General features: G+C 45.4%; 1 pseudogene; it reads right to left on the bottom strand.

The window, feature by feature from the left end:
* Positions 1 to 10,645: 10,645 nt before the first annotated feature.
* LOC122733771 lies at positions 10,646 to 15,920 on the bottom strand (annotated as a pseudogene).
* Positions 15,921 to 18,855: the final 2,935 nt, after the last annotated feature.

Genomic DNA, 18,855 nt, shown 5'->3' with positions numbered 1-18,855 from the left:
CTGACGCCCCGCGGCTCCTCCCAAAGTGGCCACACCTGTCCCCGCCCCCGCCCCCGGTGATTGGGCCGCAGGTGCCAGATCCCTGCCCGCCCTCCCCCGCCCCGGGCGCCAGCGCCTGCCCACCGGCAGGAGCGAGGGAAATGCAGTTAGCAAAAGTAACTGTGAAAAGCAATTTGAAGTGAGTTGGTCTGACAGGCCTCATTTCACAAACACACAGAGAACCGAGGCAAATTTGTTCAAATAAGATCCATTCCCCAACTGATAGATGATCAAAAGATATGAAGTTTCCAGATGAAATCGTCAAAGCTACCTATAGCCATATGGAAAAAATGCTGTAACTCACTCCAAACAAATCTGGGGTACTACCTGATATCTAATGGATTGGATAGTGGAAAAGCAGAGGAAAATGACAAATGTTGTAGGGGACATGGGGAAAAGAGACATTAATGCACTCTTGGTGAAGTTGTAAACGGATTCAAACATTCTGGAGAGCAATTTGGAACTATGGCCAAAGGGCTATAAAACCATGCAAACTCTTTGACCTAGTAAGAGTACTACGGGGCGGGGGGGGGGGGGGGGCAGCTAGATGGCGCAGTGGATATAGCACGGGCCCTGGAGTCAGGAAGACCTGAGTTCATATCCGGCCTCAGACACTTAACACTTACTAGCTGTGTGACCCTGGGCAAGTCACTTAAACCCATTTGCCTCACTAAAAAAAAAAAATTTTTTTAAGAGTAGTACTAGGTCGGTATGCAAAAATAGATAAAATCCAAAAAGTTGAATTCGCAGTCGAGGAGATGCCCATCAAGTGGGAAATGACTGAACAGATTGTGGGATGAGATGATGATGGAACGCTATTGTGCTATAAGAAATGATGAACAGGATGCTATCAGAAAAATCGGGAAAGACTTACATGAGTTGATGCAAAGTGACATGTACTGTATACAAAATAACAGCAATATTGGAAGATGATCAGCTGTGAATGACTTAGCTATTTTCAGCAATGCAGTGATCCAAGACAATTCTGAAGGACTTATGAAAAATGCAATCCATCTCCACGGAAAGAACTGATGGTGTCTGAATTCAGATTGGAGCATAATTTTTTTTCTTCCTTTTTCTTAAGTTTTTTTCTCTTTTCTTTCACAACCTGACTAAGGTGGAAATGTTTTGCATGACTACACATGTACAACTCATATCGAATGGCTTACCTTCCTAAGGGGAGTGGGGAGGGAGGGAGGAATAGAAGTTGGAACACAAAGTTTTAAAAACTGACGTTAAAAATTGGTTTTCACGTAATTTGGGGAAAATAAAATTCTAGATGTTGTCAAAAATATTTGGCCAAGCGTGCAGGGCTAGTAAAAACAACACCACCACCGAAATAACCCTGAGTATTACAAAATCAGATAGTAAGCAACGTTACAACTGGAGTCATTGTCCTCAGCAGTAGGGCTTGGATTCCAATCCGGCTTATCTATTTCCAAATTCTGAACCATGTTCACCATTTGTACCCCACTCTTATGTTCCATCTTTCTGTCTCTCTGTCTCTACCTCTCCCTCCTTCCTTTCCTCCTTCCCTCTCTGTTTCTCTCTGTGAACCTCTCAATATCTCCCTGTCTCTCCGATTGTCTCTCTGTCTCTTTCTCGGTCTCTCCTCTCCTCCTCTCCCCTTTCAGACACTGAGAAACTTATATAGTGTATATCAGTTACCACAGTTCCCTCTCTGCCCAGTCATTCCCTTAAGACCTTCCATGAGTCCATGGGATCACAGGACCCCGGATCTAGATCTGGAAGAGACCTCAGAGACTAACTAGTTCCATCTTTCTCATTTTACAGAAGGGGAAAGTGAAAACCACAGAAGTCAAGTAACTTGTTTGAGAGCACGCAGCTAGTAAGTGTCTCGGGCAGGATTTGAACCTGCGTTTTCCTGACTTCTAATTCAGGGTTGCAGCTACTAGGTCCTGCTGCTTTCTCTTCTCTCATCTCACTAGACTATTCTCCTCTCTCTACAAGTTCTAAGAGTAAAGGTACAAGGAAGGGTTTGGGTTTCTTGATGTTAAAGGAAAAATAATTGCCCCTAAATGGAAAGGTTCCATTACTAAGCACTCAGTAAATCCTTATTGGCCTGAACCCAATTCTTTGGCTTCCTGTCCGCATAATACTCTATCCTGAAGGTGTCACTTCCTTTACCCCACCCCACCCCCTTTGCCTCAGGCTGATGTGAGAGTTCTGAAAGGACTTAGGAAGCAGCTTACTTTGTGAGACAGGAACAGATATAAAACTGACCACTTCAGCACCAAAAGTGATATACATCGGGGCAGCTAGGTGGCGCAGCGGATAGAGCACCGGCCCTGGACTCAGGAGGACCTGAGTTCAAATCCGACCTCAGACACCGGGCAAGTCACTTAACCCCAATTGCCTCAACAACAACAACAACAAAGTGATACAAAGCCCCTGCAGGCATCCTATCATGGAAGCAACTGAATCCAGTTATACTCACTTAGGCATCAGAGGGACCTGTGGTGACATGGTAGCACTACTAACTAGCCTGTGCTTCTCTGGAAGCCATTCTCTCTACCAGAGACTGATGGGAATGCAACATCTTCTCACCCAGCTCCACACCATCTGAGGATTCCCATAGGCATCAGTGCATCAAGTATTGGTGTCAAAGAGGAAAAATCGAGACTGGGTACAAAAGCTGGATCTGGGGTGATCACTAGCCAGAAAAGCGCCTTCTCCACAGCTACTGTAACATAGATACAGAATAACGGAACACACGATGCAGCTGCCCTTTGCTGCCGGGTGACGGGTCTCAAAAGACCAAAGAGCCATTGACAGTGGATTTGCTATCAGTAGAAAAGAGCTGATGTGGATTGCAGCACAGTACTTGTTCTACTTTCCTTCCCAAAGTCTGGCAGGAGACTGAAGAGGAAGGACCATCTCCAAGAACTTTGTGTATGTGGAAAAGTTGCAATAATTGGCAAAAACATCTCAGGTTCAAAAGATTTGTGTAAACGCCGAGTCGCTGATGGCCACAGAAAATCGGAGTTATCACTCCCTTGTTCATTGGCTTTTAAGTCAGTTCACTCTAGCAAAACCCCTCTGTCGAGCCCTTTCTGCCTGTACAGGACGAGGCTAGGCTCTGTGGAGAGGAGACGGTAGAGAATGAGACAGGGTAAAGGTGAGGATTAAATCAACAGCACTCTCTGGAGAGCCTTGTCCCAGCCTGCCTCCCTGACCTTTGTTCTCCTTCCCATTTCCACTCAGCCTGAAGTCACCAAATTAGACATTGTTTCTGATAACAACACTCTCTTGACACGGACACAGGAAGAGGAAGCGCGGTTTGGCAATGGGGGCATTTGGGCGTAGAATGAAAGGAGCCTGGCTTTGGAGTCAAAGAGCCCTGGGCTCCAGTCCTGGAACCGTCACTAATGACCTGGTGTAAGCCTGAGCAAGTCCCTTAAGGTCTCTGAGCTTCCATTCCTAGATTAGTAAAATGAGAAGGTTTCACTACAATGCCCCTGAAATCCCTTTCAGCCCCAGATCAATATTCCTAGGTGTGACCTTAAGCAAGTCATTTCTCTCTGGGCCTCGCTTTCCTCATCTATAAATTGAGAATTGATTAGGTTGGATAGATAACCTCTGATTGCCCTTGGAGCTCTCAATCTAAAATCTTGTGTATGACCTTGAGCTAATCACCTCTGTAAAATGGAGAGATTGCTCCACCTGGTATTTGAGGTCCCTCCTGTCTCTCGATCTAGAGCCCTATGACCCTGTGGACCCACTGACGGCCATGAAGGAATGACTGGGTGGAGGGAGAAGCAAGGCCACAGATATACACCATACATTTGAGAATGGTGGTAGTGTTTGAAAGGAGAAAGATGGCTTTGTTCAGAATGGAGTGTATCACTTCAGAGGGATGGAGAACATCATTCAAGGGCAATGAGACGATTGAACAGCCTGAGAGACTTGGATTCAGGATAGCTAATAATCAGCTTATTAATTAGACTAGCTGATCGTTAATAAATTGATGATCAGTCATCCCTCTCCCTAATCAAAGACAAAGCCATGGAGATCACTGAATGCTTTAATAACTTTGGAAAAGGAGGTGCCCTGAAAGAGGAAAACCAAGGATGATTGGTGAATAATTAATGAGGAGGTAAGGATATTAATGAGGGGGGGGCCCCCCGCTAAAAGTCTTCAACTCCTCCTGCTGAGAACCTGGCTTCCATATGAGACTCAGCCCCCTCCAAGAACCTGGACAAGGAATCCATCTCTACCCAGACCGCTCTGATTGGTTTTCTCCTTCATGAGCAGGTTTACCTGAACCACGATGCAGGGCAGCGAGGGCATAGACTTACTGCTTTACGGCTGGAATTCATCTACATTAGATTTCTCTAAATAGAAATAAGGGCTTCTAGTTGACTAGGGTCCTGCCTAGGATCAAGGAGCATGCTCCCTGAGGATTTGGAAATGTTTTTCATCAGCAATGTCCTTCAGACTCACAGGGCTTGGTTCATGAATGAGGAAATAGACAGAAGAAGCCTTAATGCTATTTTAACAATTGATGATCAACATAATAGAAAAAAATCCCTTCTGTCTGCAAAAATAGGAGATTTGGAAGTAGAAAAGCTAGACTGTTGTCCCTGCCCTACTACAGAGGGCAATGACTACAGGTGCAGCCTCACTCTCTGGTTTCCTATACACCCAGGGTTTTTCGTTTCTTTGTTTGTTTAGTATCTCTGGACAGGGTAGTTAGGTGGCCCACTGGACAGAGCACTGGACTTGGAGCCAGGCGGATCTGAGATCAATTCTGGCCAGAGGTACTTATTACATATGTGAGCCTGGGCAAGTCACTTAACCCTTATTTCACTCAGTTCCTCATCTGTAAAATGAGAACACACTGGAGAAGAAAATAGCAGAGCACTCCAGTATATTCTCTAAGAAAACCCCATGGTTAAAAATCCATGGTATCACAGAAAGTCATACAGCACTGAGCAACTGAGCAACAACAAGCCCTGGACAAAGGGGCAACTATTTACCTGAATGCCTGTTTTTATACTGGTAAAGTCTCATGCAAACTTGATTTGTTTCCCCCAAATTTCCTTCAAAACAAAGAGCGGGCATTTTTGTATTTATCTCCCCAAACTTTTGGATAACTTTGGTTGGGCAACAGTAAGTCTTTACCTAACTACAATGGAGGGTAACATCACCTCAGTGGTGTCACCACGGCTATGAAGTATTATCAATTGTCAGATGACTTTTGATATGATGGAGAGTTTAATAGATAATTTTGATGTTGCTGATTTAGTCAGACTCAATAGTGATGCTGAAGGAAATGCCTACTGTCCTCATTTCTTAAACTTATGATTTTATTTAGATCCATTGCACCTGCTTAACCAGGAAGGAGTTGTAACATGGACTAAAATTTAATAAAGATAGAGTTTGAAATGGGTCCGAGGCTTGGATATGAAATGGCCGACTAAAAGTGTAATACCTGCATTGGACGTGTGAGATTTAAAATTGGATATTAGATCATAAATCTACCCTACTTAACCTTTCCCTTAATTTATCTCCCAGACTAGTAAATGGAAGAAGCTTCTGGTTTTCTAGTTAGAGTTTTTATTATATGGTAGTCACAAGGTGATGTTGATTAGAAGGATAGGAAAGTAGAAACACAATACAAATCGTCTTAAGTCTAAGCTTAGTCTATATTCCATATAAAACTCGCCAAAAGCCAAAGGCCCCCTTTGGGGGGAGAGAGAGAGAGAGAGAGAGATAGAGACAGAGAGAGAGACAGAGAGAGAGACAGAGAGAGAGAGAGAGAGAGACAGAGAGACAGAGACAGACAGACAGACAGACAGACAGACCATGTCAAGCATGTGCTGCGAGCCGGGCCCAGTCGAACTCTCGTCAGCATCAGCCTGTGCAGTGAAGTCAGGAGACCAGCAGAGCAGGAAAAAGTCCCCACTTCCGTTCTCTCCCTGCCTTTTATGCTCGCACCCCGGAAATGGAGTGCTAGCAGGCAGTCTGACATGCGCAGCAGCTGGACTGGCGTGCTTAGCTCATGCCATTGGTCTCCTCCCCGAAAGGGTGGTCCTTGAAAAACTGGCGTCTCTCCATTATCTAACCGACTGTTAAAACTTTTTACCACAGACACAAGACAGGAATGTCAATTGTATAATATTTCTCTTTCTGGTCTCAAAGGCTCTCTAAGTCCAGGAAAAAAAAAAAAAAAGAACTGTGGAATATGGATGCGAATCGAACCATACTATTTCTTTTGGTTTTGGTGCTATTGTTTTTCTTTTTTGAGATTTTCCAGTTTTTCTCTAATTCTTCTCTTATAATATGACTGATGCAAAAATATATTGTTATTGTACACATATAACCTATATCAGATTACCTGCTGTCTTGGGGAGGGGGATAAGGGAGGGAGAAAAATTTGAAATTAGAAATCTTATAGGGGCAGCTAGATGGCACAGTGGTTAAAGCACTAGCCCTGGATTCAGGAGTACCTGAATTCAAATCTGGCCTCAGACACTTGACACTTACTAGCTGTGTGACCCTGGGCAAGTCACTTCACCTCCATTACCTGCAAAAAAAAAAAGAAAGAAAGAAAAAGAGAAAAAAGAAATCTTATAAAAACAAATGTCGAAAACTATCTCTACATGGAACTGGAAAATAATAAAATACTTTTATAATTAAAAACTAATAATAATTACAATGCAATATTTCTTATGTCCACAAGATGGCACCAAAATGCTAAATTCTGCAATATCGACTTTGGCCACCCGATGGCACCAAAGACCATCCTATAATATTTCCATTAACCACCAGATGGCAGCATTTAGTGGTCCTAAATTGACCCGAGGGATCAGATCTCATGCAGGCCCTTCTGTCCAGCAGCACTGACTGCTAACTTCTTTGCCATTTTCTCATCCTTGCCCTTCTTGCCCAGTAAGCTCTTAAGCCTCAGAGTTATCAGTGTAAAGTAGAATGATCCTGGCATTCCCTACCTATCAGGGCTTTGGTAAGGAAAGCCCTATATCCATCTCAGAGTTCTACACAAACATGAGCTGTTCTCTCATTAAGATTGCCTCAAGGGATCTCTGTCCTGGGAATAGGAGAAAGAGGAAACTAAGAGGAAGTTTTAGCAAGGACTAGGAAGGGAGGACAAGTGAGTACATCAGGTATGGCAAATAGGTAACACTAGGCATGAAGGGAGACTGAGCCTGGAGTCTTGGCCAGCAAAGAGAGGTTCAGGGGCAGTTGCAAGAGAGGTAAAAAAGAACCTCACCTATCACTCAAAGGAAGGGAGCCAGAGAGCAAGGACATGGAGAAAAAGCCTGCCCCGACCAGAGGGGAGACACTGGTGCTGCCTCAAGTCACCTGGGGTCAATGAACCTGCAGACCTTAAACAAATGATGTCCCTCTAAGAAGAGAAAGGCAGGCGAGAGATCCGGCAATTAGGAGATCATGAAGACATTACAAAAAGTGCCTCGTGGGTAACACAAAGCCCTCCTGGGAACAATCTCTGGGGCCCAGCACCAGGGCCCCTGTGGAGACGGGATCGAGTAAGGGTACTAGTGTGTTTGCTCTTGAAAGAAAGGTTGCCAACTTTCCAGGAGAGAAAAGTAAAGAAATAAAGATGCCCTTTTCTCTTCCCCCAGCACCCCATGAAAGCAGTGCCAAAGCAGAGAGTTCACTCGAATCGTTGAACAGAAAAGAACGGAGAATCAGCCTGACACATAATGACTCCACTTTATGTTATCCCTGACACGAGGCCTTCCCATCTCTGCGTGGAGTCCTTCAGTAAAGGAGAACTCACTACCTCCCACCCTAGGTTATTCCACTTTAGAAAGTTCCATTTTGCATTGTCTTAAGACAACCACATCGTTGTAATCAGCTCATAAAAATCAATCAATCCCAGAAATATTTATTAAGTAACTACTATGTGCCAGGAACTTTATCTTTTCCTTTGATTCTAGGTTTTCATTCTGGATCCACATCAGTCTTTTCCCTTTGCCCTGTGACATTCCTTCAGATATGTGAGGAAACCTCCCACCACTCCCACCATCTTCTTTTTGCAGAGCGAAATGGCACCCACTTATAGATTCATAGAATTTAGAGCCAGCAGGGTCCAACCCCCTCCACTTCAACTAAAAGAAACAGGCCTGGAGAGGGAGCTTCAGTGTCTGAACCCAAGGTTCAATCCCATGGTCACCCAGGGTATAGGGAGTAGAGCTGGAATTCAAACCCAGGTCCTGATTCTCCATTCAGGGCTCCTTCCACCACACAACCCCCCTCCTTTCATATGTTCCTCATAGGCGGAGGTTTCAAGGCCCCTGTCCATCCTTGCTGTCAGTGTCCTTCCTAAATGTGGATCTTACAAGTGAACACGATATTCTAGGTGTGGTCTGACCAAGACCACAGAGAGCTGCTTCACTTCTTGGCATGATTGTTTTATGCAGCCCTGTGATTTCAGTGGTGGGAGTGTGTGTGTGTGTGTGTGTGTGTGTGTGTGTGTGTGTGTCTGTCTGTCTGTCTGTCTGTCTGTCTGTCTGTCTGTCTCTGTCTCTTGGGGGAAGGGGCCCTCCATCTTGGAGAGTCCTGCTGCTCAGGTCAATCAGCCAGGGGTTAGGGAGTTGTATGGGGTGCTGAGGGCTTCAACTATTTGCTTATGGTCACATGGCCAAACCAGAAGGTAGAGCTTCGACCCAGATCTTCCTGACTCCAAGCATGGCCTTCTATGATCTTAGGCTCCACTGCACGCTTGTACTAATGCAACCTGAAATGACCCTAGCTAAGGCAGCTATGTAGTAGGCATAGAGCACTGAACAGACAGACGCAAGGAGCGCGCGCGTGTGCACGCGCGCACACACACACACACACACACAGGGATGAGAGTGTGTAGGAGGAGAGAGAAAGGAAAGGAGGGAGCTCTCTGCTGGACTGGACTCTCCCACTTCCCACCTCCTCTCTCTAGTACAAAGCCGCCCATGCTCACACATACCCTCCCATATACCCAAGCACACACACACACACACATATACACACACTAACAGTGGAAGACCTACATACGTTGTCTCAGTCACTCACAACTATGTGCCCTATAGGAGACATCACTCTCTTGATCTGCCATGCAGCTGTGGAAGTGGAAGCTTGAGTTTCTGATGGGTTTACTCCATCACCAAAAGGAGACAGAGGAGAAGGATCCTTGGTCAGCAGCTCCCTCCTGTATTGAAGATTACAGATACTTTCAAAGACCTTTCATGTCTCTGACCTTGTATCCCCCCAACCCACCCCTCCAGGTAATATGGGAACTTCAGCATTTGACAATCCACTCCCACCTCCACCAGGCGACATCAGTTTTCCTTACAAGCACACAGGCTCACAAGGTTCAAAGTACAAGTAGTTTTATTGACAAATAAATGAATGAATGAAAAGTATATGGTCAAGAAACATGCTTGACAACCTGTTGGTTTGGGGGTGGTGAGAAAGTTAAGATTGAAGGATGACACCTGGGTCGTCAGCCTGAGTCACTGGGAGGATGGTTGATCCCTTCAAAGGTAATAATGAATTTTGAAAGGGAGGAGTGTTGAGGGTGGAGGGATATAAAAGTCCAACATTGGACATGTTGGATTTAAGATGGCTACAGGACATCCAGCTGCATTTGTGTGACAGGAAAGGTGGAGATGCAATACTGGAGGTCAGCAGTGGGGTTTGGATTGGACAAGTAGACGTGAAAATCATCTGCATAGAGATAATAATTGAATCCACAAAGAACAAGGAAGCACCAAGTGAAATAGTATGCAGATAGAAGGGAAGGCCGTCCAGGACAGAGCCCAGTGGGGCACTCTTGGTTACTAAGCATGACCTACATGAAGATCCAGCCAAGGAAACTGAGGTGCTCCAGGGCAGGTACTGTCTTTCAGCTTTCTTTGTATTTCCAGTGCTCAGTATGGTGCCTGGCACATAGAAGGCCCTTAATAAATGTTTATTGACTGATTAAAAGGAGATCTTGGAGAGAATGTCACAAAACTTTAGAGAAAAGTAGGAAGGGAAGGGTGAAGAAAAGTGTTAAAGGTTGCCATGGGATCAGGAACGGTGAGGATGAAGAAAAGGACATTAGATTTGGTTAGCAACATGAGTGACAGAAGTTTCAGTTGCATGATGAGAGCAGAAGGCAGACTGTAGAGAGTTATGAAGAGAGAGGTGATTACTGTAAATGGCCTTTTCACACAGGAGAGGTCATGTGTGGGATGACGCTTCGAGGGGATGGATGGATGTTGGGACAGATGCTTTTTTTTTCTGAAACTTATTTATTCAATAGGAAATAGATGGCACAGTTTGTGTTACAAAGAGTCAAAGCTACTGGGGGAGAGAGAGGGAGAAAGAAGGAAAGAATAAAACTTTCCAAACAGAAATTTCTTTTCAGGTTACAGCACAAGAACATGGAGTCCTGGGGCAGCTAGATGGCGCAGTGGATAGAGCACCGGCCCTGGAGTCAGGAGTACCTGGGTTCAAATCCGGCCTCAGACACTTAACACTTACTAGCTGTGTGACTCTGGGCAAGTCACTTAACCCCAATTGCCTCACAAAAATACAAATAAAATAAAATAAATTAAAAAAAAAAAAGAACATGGAGTCCTGATTCTCAAAAAAAATTAAAGCACTAAATGGTACATATACAGGTTTCTTTTAAGACAAGGGAAAATAAAAAAATGCAATGACAAAAGAGTTCATCCATATTTACTATAAATTATCCCTTAAGGACAAGTATATTTTGTAGGAAGTACACAGAAACTTTCCACAGAGAAGCCACACTTCCACAAGATGATTAGGTTAGGTAGACTTGGGTTTTGTTTCTGCATCTGTCACTTGGCGAATGAAGATACCATCTTCAGGATGTTCAGTGACATCCATTTCATTCTTTTTTTTTTTTTTTTTCGGTGAGGCAATTGGGGTCAAGTGACTTGCCCGAGGCCCCACAGCTAGCAAGTGTCAAGTGTCTGAGGCTGGCTTTGAACTCGGGTCCTCCTGAATCCAGGGCCGGTGCTTTCCCCACTGCGCCACCTATGATGATGCTATTGCAAGTATGGTCCCATCATCACTGAAGGCAAGTGATGCTATGCTAGTGGGATACCGAGGGAACTAGCACAATCATTTCCTGTTGAATGGATCCGAAATATTAACAAATCCATCAGATCCACCTGTAGCAAATATATTGTGAATGCTGTGAAAGGAAATGTCATTGACAGGATAAATGTGCTCAATATTATTTTTTTTTAGTCTGTGACATTTGAATGCATATTTCTTCTTCTGTACCTCAGGACTTGGATCCAAATATTCAACTGCCACTCAGCCTTCAATAGAGCTTAACACATAACCCTGCTTATTTGGAAATGCTCGTATGCAATGAGTCTGGTATTTTAGACTAGATTCTCTTCTCTGCTGCACATAGCCCATATTCCTCAAGTCCCATACCAACACTCTCCGACCAGCTGTCCCCACAATTAATCTGTCTCCAGACACAGAGAGCATGTAAACCTTTTCTGGCTGAGAAAAGGTTCCTGCATTACAAGGAGTTCTGGGATCCCACAATTTAACTGTCTGATCCCAACTTCCAGTAACCATAACATTCACTTCTGGACAATATTCAACACATCTAATAGGTGCGTCATGGGTTCCAAAAAGGTTTTCTTGATCAGTATTCAAATCATGCATTTTCAACTGATGATCCAATCCCCCACTCCAAGCATATGTTGGATCATAGAAAGCGCAGTCGGGGACAGCGCCAGTGTGCTGGTATTTGAGGCGCATGGTGTTGGCAGGGACATCGTAGAGCCGGACCTAAGTGTCCCAGGAAGAGACCAGCAGGAACTGGGATGTGTTGGGGCTGAACTTCACCGAGGAGATGCCATCTTCGTGGGGCTGGTTCAACTTGAATTCATTAGACCCGGTCATCTTGTTGGCTGCTCGTAGGTCACCATCCGTTGCTCCTTCGGGATAGATATTTTTTAAGGATGGAGAAGACATGGACATCTTTCTAGGCAGGGGAAAGCAGCCAGTACACATGGAGATATTAAAGATGAGAGCGAGAATGCGGATGATAGAGGGAGCAATCTGCTGGAGGAAATGGGCTGGAAGGGGAATATTTTTGCAGGTAGAGAGGGGTTTGGCTTAATAAGGAGTAAGCACATCTCTATGTGTGAGACAGGGGTGGAGTAGGAGACAGCGTCTGAAGGCGTCTGAGTGATTTGAGAGGAAGATGAGGGGAAAAGAAGGAGCTCTCAGGGAATGACCTCAATATTTTTAGTAAAATCTGAGGCAACATTCTCAGCTGAGAGGGTAGGTGGGAGCAATGGGAGGTCTGAGGAGGGATGAACATTTTCTGACAAGCCATGGTGGTGAGTGGGATAGGGAGTTAGATAATTATGAAAAGAGTGTCTTGGGGCTCCAGGAGTAGCTCTGTCACCTTTTGGGGAAAACTAATTGCTGTTTTAATAGGGAAGGAAGAGGCATGGGTCAAACCCACACTGGGAGTGGATATCAGTATTCCTCTATTTGCCTTACCCAACAGTGGTCTCCACAACCTATCCAGCTGTACCCCTGTCACAATCTGGGGGAGCTCCAATACATTCTCTATTCTCCTATTCTTTTCATTCAGCAGCTGCTCCCATCTGCTTTACCTAATCTGCAGTCGCCTATGCCCATTCTCCCAGTCTCCCCTCCTCCTCCACCCACTCCACAGCCAAAGACTGTTACCCCTGCCCCACCCACCTGGCAGACTAACCTGAGTCTTCCACCCAATCCTCTGGCTCTGCCTCCACCTGAGCCACCTCCCCAACCAGCTTCAGCCAGGTCCCTACCAGCCTCTCCCACTGCTCCCCTGCTTCCATTAAGGGAATTTCCCATGGGGAAGGGTACAACATTAATGCATGTTCCTTTTTCCATGAGCAGTTTATCTCAGGTTAAAGAGAAATTGGGGTGTTACTCAGAGAAAGCCACAAAGTTCATAGATGGCTTCAAGTCTGTGACAGTGCAGTTTGACCTTTCCTGGACCGATTTGCAAATTATTCTTGCCAGCTGTTGTACCCCCGATGAGAAAAAACAGATTTGGGACCCGGCAGTACAAGTCGGGGATGAATACTCACAGGTTGGAAATTGGGCTGGGGTTCCTGGAACTACAGCTGTTCCAGCTGTAGAACCAAGATGGAACTATCATAACAGGGAAGACAGGGCTCGTAGGAACCACGTGGTCACCTGCCTGGTTGAGGGAATGAGAAGGGGAGTTAAGAGACAAGTCAATTATGAAAAGGTGAAGGAGATCACACAGGAGCCTGAGGAAAACCCAGCTCTTTTCATGAGTCGCCTCGTGGACTCTTTGAAAAAATATACTAATCTAGATCCAAGAAAGTGATGTAGGAATAACTGTCCTCAATATTCATTTTATCAGCCAATCTGCTCCTGACATTAGGAGAGAACTCCAGAAGTTAGACTGAGGTCCCCAGACCCCATCCTCACAACTCCTTGATATTGTTTTTAAGATTTTTGATAACAGAACAGGGACCTTGCAGTAGCCAAAAAGAGAAAAGATGGCTCGTGCCCGCTCCATAGACTAAGCCTCTCTAATAGCAGCAGCCATCACGTCTGCTACCAGCAGATCTCCAGGTGGCCGAGATTCTGGGAGCTGCAGTAAACTGGGACACAGGAGTGGGGGATGCCCCACGAAGGTGAAGCCAGCTCTCCTACCTCTTTGTCCCCCAGTGCAACCCCTTGTCACTGACATCTCCAGGGCCAAGCTCATGGCCAAGCTGGAGGTAGGAGGCAAGTCTAGGGATGATTCAGGGGCGACCTCTGTCTTACTCTTGCGTTCAGGTCCTAGCATTCAATCAAGGCACAAAGTCATGGGGATCAGGGAAAGGACCCTAAAATGTAGACAGACACTGCCTTTCACAGAACTAAGCTTTGATCTGATTAGTTAACTCTTGTAAGGCAGGCCACGGCCTGTCTTGCATTCAGCCTTTCCAGCTTCCACTGGGAAAAGAAGGGGCACTTTTTACTCCTTATCTGATAAACCCTTTTTCATTTTTTTGTCCTGGTTTCTTTTTAAATCTTTGTTTAAATCTGTTCCATCTAGGCTCAAGGATTCATGGCAGATACCCACTGTGCCTATGTTTTCTCGGCTCACGCTCGGGACCTCACAGCTCTTCATGCTCGGGACTGGGCCTTCTCCACTTCTCCCCTCCCCCTCCCCCTCCCCCTCCCCCTTGTGGACCCCTCCCCTCCCCCCCCAGCATGAAGCAGTTTCAGAAGAATCTTCATCCCCTTTCCTTATACATAGAGAAGTGGGGAATGTTATGGGCCCAGGGCACCCCAGAAATTCTCTGGGGAACATCAAAGAACCTTCTCCTTGAGAAACTAAACCAGAGGACAGTCACGCCTAGAGAGATAAGTGGAACCAGATCAGACTGAGCTAGCTCTGGGACCCCCACCCTTCATTCTAGTCTCCCTCAACCCTGGGGAGATAAGTTTGGGTGTGGCTGCTACCTTTGTGTCCTGAGGAGAGAGATGGCTTGAGAGATCCTCAGACACCACTCACCCAATTCCCCTAGCCACCACCAGTGGGGGATGGTCCTCCCTCACTAAGGGAATTTTCCACAGTCAGATGGCCACCCCCATCAGTCCTCTATAAAAGTACCTGCCTGTCTCCTGCTCAAGGAGATTGGTATCTCAGAGCCACTCTCTCTGCGCCATGCCTTTCTCCCCATGAGAAGTACAAGGACTTCTTTCATGGTTTCCCTTCCCTTCCCCTTCCCTTCCCCAGCCCTGAAATAAACTGTTCTAACTGCTTTTGTGTGCAAGAGGGTGTAACTCTTTAAAGAGGAATTCCTAAGGACCCCAAACCCCTAGCCCTACCCCTATCCTCTATCCCAAACCCCTGACCCCATTTTCCCCATGACAGGTTGACCCTCAACCCTCCACCACTTACCATCTGTATTTACTGAGGTGACTGAGTATCCCAAGGCCTCCGTGGTCTAGGCAAGTTTCTGAGTACAAATTTCAGGCAGATAAGATGTCAATGGAGAGATTTTCCTTCTCTGGGAGTCCCCCATGGTGCTTACAGGTCCAGTACCTATCCCTGCAGTGCTTTGATCAAGAAGCCTTCTTAGCATCCAGGAGCTCTTTGGCTACCTGCCTGGGCCAGCTCAGGTGCTCTGGGTTCCCTGGCTGATGCTCCTTATGGATACGCCAGCATCTTGGAGCCTGGGAGGACTCCCCACCCTCTGCCTCAACTGTCCTTCATTCGAGGGGGAATTGTCCAGCAGAAATTGCTCTCCCCCTCCCCTACCCCGATTTCCTATAGCCTACTCACGGTCAGGGGCAGACAAGTGTGCATGCCTGGGTGCCCCTGCGCCCCTCCCGGCCCCTGGGCTGATTTTGTCTCCTCATGCCTGGAGTAAGAAGGCAGAGACTTCCCTCTGCCCCGACTCCCCCTTTCCTTCTCTGCTCTGGGGGTTGTCAGGAATTCAATTCCAGTCAGGAGCTGGTGGTCTGCTGCTGCTGCTCCCTAATAGGGAGCCCAGGATTCCCTGTCTGCCTCCCTGTCTTTCCCCTCCCAGTTTTCCATAAAGGGGCAAACCCCAGACAACCCCAAGCTGAGCTCAGCTGCAGCACCTCCTCCACACAGCCCCAGCAGCCTGCCCTCAGGAACCTGGGACCCTGCACTGCTCCTGGCCCTCCTCCAAGTAGAAGATGCACTGCGGCCCCCTCCCCTCACCAAACTCTGTGATGGGAGTTGAGATAAGTGACTGGGAGGGAGGACTCCCCCCTCCTCTGGTCCTGACATCACAGCGTCCCCTCCCCCATTTCTTCTCTCTCCTCCCTCTGCTCTGGGTGGAGACTAGCCCTAGACCCACTGTGAGGAGGAGGAAGAGGGGAGGAAGATAAGGGGAGGGGGAGGAGGAGGGGGCGCAGGCAGGGGAGGAGGAGGGGGAAAAAAGGGAGGAGGAGGGAGTTCCCTTTCCCCCTGAGTCTAGAGGGGTGTGGGGGTTGTGAGCAACTGGAGATCTGCCTGTGCCTAACTTTTCACCCACAGCCTACTCCCACTCCCCACCGAAGTGATCTCTGAAGTTCCTGCACTCTCTCGTGTGAGTGTGTATAGGGTAAGTACCCCTTTCCCTACTCCTGCCACTCCTGCTGCCCCTTCTCCCCCTCCACATCCCCCTTTTATATTCTCTTCTGTCCCCTCTTCAAAATTCTCCTGAACTTCCCCCCCCCCCCCACACACACACCAAATTGATTGGTCTTAATGCTGAGGGGGATGTGTGTGGGAATGGCTGGGGGGTTGTGGGAGTATTAATACCTTTGTTTCTGCTTGTGTTCTGATATTCTAGAAGCAGAAAGTAAAATAGAAATGGAAAGAATCCACCCATCACCTCCTGAATGAAATCCCAAAAGGAAAACTTCCAGGAATATTATAACCAAATTCCAGAGTTCCCAGGTCTGTTTTTCCCAGATGAATTATTTTTTCTATTTCTATAAAATTAGTCTTTGGTAGTGTGTTTTGGCACAGAATAAGTAAGTTACTTAGGGAGAATTGTTGTTTTTATTGGCTCAGCGTACTGATGAGCAATTACTATTTCTCATGTTTTTTAGATCTTTCTTTGTGTGAAGAGTGTTTTGTCATGGTTTTCATGTAGTCCATGGGTTGGTCTTGGCAGGGAGACTCCCAAGTGTTTTTTTTTATATTGTTTGCAGTTATTTTAAATGGAACTTCTCTTTCCATCTCTCCTTGCTGGGTCTTGTAGGTTGTATATTGGAATGCTGATCATTTCTATTTTGTATACTGCCATTTTGCTAAAGTTGTTAATTGTTTCCACTACTTTTTTTTTTTTTTTTTGCGGGGCAATGGGGGTTAAGTGACTTGCCCAGGGTCACACAGCTAGTAAGTGTCAAGTGTCTGAGGCCAGGTTTAAACTCAGGTCCTCCTGAATCCAGGGCCGGTGCTTTATCCACTGCGCCACCTAGCTGCCCTTCCACTACTTTTTATTTGATTATCTGGGGTACTCTAAGTATACTGTACATCATCTGCAAAGAGCTGTAATTTTATCTCCTCATTGCCTAGGTTTATTCTTCCAATTTCTTTTTCTTGTCTTCTGCCTCTACTTAGGATTTCTTGTACAATACGGAATAATTGTGGTGTTAACACACTTTTTTGCTTCACTCCTGATCTTATTCCGAAGGCTTCATGTTTATTCTCATTACAAATAATGCTTGCTCTGGGTTTTAAAAAGATATTACGTGTCATTTTGAGAAAGGTTCTGTAGATTCCCGTGCTTTAAAGTGTTTATAATAGGAATGGTGGTTGTATTTTGTCAAAAGCTTTTTTTCTGCATCTATTGGTATAATCAAACAATTTCTGTTGGTTTTGTTTTCAATATGTCAGAAGAGAAATAGGTGGTGGCATTCCTTAAGTATTCCTCTACAAAGAATTACACTCTTGGGGGCAGCTAGGTGGCGCAGTGGATAAAGCACTGGCCCTGGAGTCAGGAGGACCTAAGTTCAAATCTGACCTCAGACACTAGACACTTACTAGCTGTGGGACCCTGGGCAAGTCACTTAACCCTCATTGCCCAGCAAAAAAAATAAATAATAATTACACTCTTGCACATGGTCCAATTAGAATAAAAAGGTCTTTTATTTGGGGGTTAGAGAATGTGAACAAGAGGGAATTTGAAGAATTTGTCCCAAGGGAAGGAAATGGCTTAGAAACATTCTCCTCCCAGAGCCGAAGAAAGGCAAAAGATTTTGTAGAGGATAGATGGGGTGACCACCCGACAATGGAAAATTTCTTTTGGGGGTGGGGAGAGGCTTGAATGAGGGGTGGTGGTCCTGACTTCTAGAATGATCTCTGTCCCTGGCTCCCCTTATCTCCCCTTACTTCCTAGGTGTGTCCGTCCTTTAGTTTAGTTTCTCAAGGAGAAAACTTCTGAGTCCCCCCAGACCCATATGAGATATGTTTACTTATGCTGATAGTTCTCCTTACTGCATTCTTAGTATAAATCCCACTGGGGAAGCGTGTATGATTGTTGTCCTGTTTTGCTGTCATCTCCTTGCCAGGATTTCAGTTCAAATGTTTCATTGGTATTCATTAAGGAAATTGGTCTACAGTTTTCTTTCTCCATGTTTTTCCTATAAAAGGACTTTGGTGGGACTCCTTATTTTTCTTTTTAAATTAATAAAGTATTTTATTTTTTTCCGTTACATGTAAAGATAGTTCTCATCTTTTGTTTATACAGGCTTTACAATTTCAGATTTTTCTCCCTCCCTCCCCTCCCTCCCCCCTCCCCTAGACAGCAGGTAATCTGATATATATACATATATATATATATGTATATATATATATACACATATATACACATAATAACATTAATCCTATTTCTGCATTAGTCATGTTATAAGAGAAAAAATCAGAGCACTGAAGAAAAACCTCAAAATAGAAAAAAACAACAGCACCAAAACCAAAAGAAATAGTATGGTTCATTCAGCATCTATACTCCGCAGTTCTTTTTTTTTTTTTCTTGGATTTGGAGATCCTCTTCCATCATGAGTTCCCTGGAACTCTTCTGTACCATTGCATTGGTGAGAAGAATATAGTCCATCACAGTAGATCAACACTCAATGATAACTCCAGATACTATCTCATCAGACATTCACAACGACCCTGCAAGGTCTGTGCTGTTATTATCCCATTTTAAAATTGAGGAAACTGGAATAGGCTAGGCTCAGGAAATGCTACTGCATTTAGTAAATGACACTAGTAATGTAGTGTTTGATAAACCCAAAGACTCC

Source organism: Dromiciops gliroides, chromosome X (genome assembly GCF_019393635.1).
Source record: "Dromiciops gliroides isolate mDroGli1 chromosome X, mDroGli1.pri, whole genome shotgun sequence".
Taxonomy (NCBI): domain Eukaryota; kingdom Metazoa; phylum Chordata; class Mammalia; order Microbiotheria; family Microbiotheriidae; genus Dromiciops; species Dromiciops gliroides.
Note: the sequence above shows the minus strand (reverse complement) of the source record. Positions and strands in the feature narration are given on the sequence as shown.